At 57.8% G+C, this 3,178-nt stretch overlaps 1 protein-coding gene and 1 long non-coding RNA gene across 2 annotated transcripts in view; both read left to right on the top strand.

Moving 5' to 3' along the window:
* LOC111746104 overlaps positions 1-620 on the top strand; it is a 2,236-nt gene extending 1,616 nt beyond the window's left edge. Inside the window, exon 2 of the long non-coding RNA XR_002782931.1 lies at positions 142-620. This is a non-coding gene — a long non-coding RNA (uncharacterized LOC111746104). The remainder of the gene's footprint in view (positions 1-141) is intronic.
* Positions 1-3,178, top strand: part of PFKP (phosphofructokinase, platelet) — a 56,319-nt gene that overhangs the window by 1,999 nt on the left and 51,142 nt on the right. The window lies entirely within an intron of this gene.

The following is a 3,178-nucleotide window of genomic DNA, read 5'->3' as shown; positions in this document are numbered from 1 at the left end:
TAAGGACTCACGCTCCCCATGCGGGGCGGGGTCGGGGCTGCGGATGGCAGGGTGCGGCGCGCGGTTCCTGGGGGCACGGGGTTCCTGGCCGGCGGCGGCCCGGCACTGCCCCTCGTTTCCGCTGGGAGATTTTAAAATAAGGTTTTCCGCCGCCCTCATCTCTTGTCCCCTTCCGGCTCTTAACTAAACCGAAAACTAAAATGAGTCACTGGGCCTCCCCGCCAGCCTCCCTGCATGGGAAAGAGCAGGAAGCGGGGACTCTGGGACGTCACCGGCACCCGGCGCGGACTCCGGGCTCCCCACTCCCAACGTGGAGGCGGATTTCGGGGAGATGGGACCCGAGGCCCGAGGACGCACCTAGAGAATATTTCAATTGCATGGGGGCGGGGCGACCCAGCCACGCCCGGGCCGTCGCGCTGGGCGCACGTGAGGGTGCAGGGGTTCCGGGCGGTGGGTTTTCCCGAGGCGAGCAAGTCCCTGCGCGGCGCTTTCCAGGCGAAGGTGTGCGTCCTTGGGCCTTGGGGATCACAGGCTGGAGACGCGTCCCCGCGCTGGCGCTCGGTCTTCATTTTCCCCACTCCCCCGCGTCCGGAAAAGTTCAAAGGCCCCGATGCCTCTTTTTCACCTGTTTCGAGACCACACATGGTGGAGGGATGCTTGGGTAATGGGCCCGGCGCGCTCTCCAGCGCCCCCCCGCGGGGTGACCTTCCCTTTGCCCTTGAGCGGGGATGGGTGCGGCTCTGTGACCGCCGCCCTGCCCGCGGCGCGCGCCTACGTGATGCTCGGCCCGTCGCCGGTCGCTGCCCTTACGCCCTTGGCCCTGAGCACCTGGCGCGCAGCGTCCGGGGAGCGTGGATCGCCCGCGAGACCCTCCCCGGCCTATGGAAGGCTGTGAGCGCGGCGCGCCTGTCACAGACCCCGCCCCACAGGCCCGCCTTTGCGCCGGAGGGATGCAGGGCTGTTCTGATTCGGAATTCTAATCAAGTGACTGAGGGTATAAACATTTCAGAGAAAGAAAATGTGACATAGCAGAGGCCAGGATTGGGGAAATGACAGAGTGAAATAGATGACATCGCCCAGGTCACTTAAGTGAACACTAGGAGGTGTGCCAGATGGGGTCGGGTGGGGTCGCGGTGGGGCCGAGGGTGGCTTTCTTGTCAAAGGCTTCAAAAGCACGTGCGTCTGGAAGAGGAAGCTCGGTAAATGGCACCCTGTGCCTCCCAAGAGAAGAGAATAAATCGTTGGCGCAGGAAGGGGAACTGGTCTTAAGCCTCCAGGCTTCAAGGTCAGGGTTTCAAGGTTATTTTTACAATTAAGGTTCTATGTCTGCTGAAAAAAACATTTATGGGCCGTTCTTTTGAATTCTTGTCCAAAAGTTTGCTTGACCACCTGCAGTCACTCGGATTATGGTACAGCAGGCAGAATCAGCCTTTTCTTTTACTCATCCGGCTCTGCCGCTTGTGAGCAGTTCTAAGAGACATAAGTCCTCACCTCTTCTCCTCAGCGGGAAAGGGCACTCTGAGAGCCAAAACTGTACGGGAGGTTGCTTGGTGGGTGGCCTGTCAGGTTAATGGGAGATGGCAGTTGTCAAGTTGCTTGGTGGGTGGCCCGTCAGGTTAATGGGAGATGGCAGTTGTCGCCTCCGCGGGAACATCTCATTTGATGACCTCACGCCACCCGCTGGGCGGCCAGAGCCGTCCTCCACTCCTGTCAGCCCAGCATGGCCCGGCGCCTGGGCGTTTTCCCCCAGGCAGGGCCGAGGCTGCTGACTGTTTTCTCCTTGGACTTCACGCAACACGCCAGACCTATTCTGAGATCATCTCACATCCGTCTGAGCATTTGGATGCATTTCTTCCAGAAAGCGCACCCTGAGATGTGCTCACAGGGTCTGGCCGCGGCAGCAGCAGACACACAGACCCTCGCAGTGAGCTGTCTCTTGCCCACCATCCTTTCCTCGTTTTATCACGATTCTGAATTATATCGGGCTGGCTCTCCTCTGAGGAGGAAGTGTTTCGCTCAGAGCTGCAGATCAGCAAAGCCCAACTTGCTCAAAATTATACAACTTTTACAGCAGCTTTGTTAGCGGAACAGAAAATGCTTTTTTTACGGTCATAGCAATCACTTCGAAATACAAAAACCACTTTAAAATACAGTGGCTAAAGTGAGTTAACACTGGATCCCATCATGACAAAATCCTTGTTTCCTCCATGGAATTTATGTTATGTATGTATTTAAAAACATACTCTCCCAGCCATATCTGGACACCCCTAGCCACGCCCATTAAAAGAAAAGTGTTTCTCAGGCTATTTTTCTGATACTCTGGGTTTCGTCTGTTGTCACGAGGAGTCTGCAGATTTAAACCGATTTTCACTTTAACCTAAAATAAGTTCCACATTGCCAAAGGGACAGACTTACCCATGACTTAGTGGCCACCCTCTAGCGAGATTATGCCACACACCGGGACGATTGTGTCATCTTATGAGACACCGGTGGCCTCTGAGGGCCCGGTGCAGCTGGCCTGCAGGCGGCCGAGTGAACATGAAAGCTGAGTCCTGTGCCCTTGGCAAAGTAAACATGAACACGACACTTTGGGGGAGTCTGCCCAGATCCAGTCTGGGGAAGCCCGGCTGTCAGAGAAGCTAACAGGCAGCATCACTATGTGGGAGGTGGAACGCTTCCCGCATTAACTCAGCCGCCTCTGACCGGCCAGCAAAGACGCTCCCAGATGCTTGAGGACGTGGAGCATCCCAGAACTTTGCGCCTGCGCCGAGTCCCGCTGCCCGCGGCACGGGGCCGGGATGTGGGAGTGGTTCCACGGTGAGTTTCTGCTGCGGGCATGGGGCGTGGCCCCTGCAGCCACCTCACTGAGGAGTGTGGACCGCTTCACTGCCACTGGGGCTTCTGGCTGGCCACCGATGGAGTCAGGTGGATGCATTAAACGCCAGGTAACCCCAAACCCCTTTTCGATCTGCCGTGTCTGGGAACAAGACCGCCTGAGATTAGAACTTTAAAGCCAGACTCAGAACTGCGAGGGCCAGCGGCCGGAGCCTGGGCGCCAGGCTCGCCCTTCGCTGACCGTGTCTCCCCTGGGCCCTGCTAACGTGGGTTCCTTTGGCGTCCGCCCAAGGCTCTGCTGGCTTTGAGGCCCAGTTAGACGTGAAGGGCGGCAGAACAGTGG

The sequence above is a fragment of the Pteropus vampyrus genome, unplaced genomic scaffold (assembly GCF_000151845.1).
Source record: "Pteropus vampyrus isolate Shadow unplaced genomic scaffold, Pvam_2.0 Scaffold175, whole genome shotgun sequence".
Classification (NCBI taxonomy): Eukaryota; Metazoa; Chordata; class Mammalia; order Chiroptera; family Pteropodidae; genus Pteropus; species Pteropus vampyrus.
This window is presented reverse-complemented; position numbering and strand designations above follow the sequence as displayed.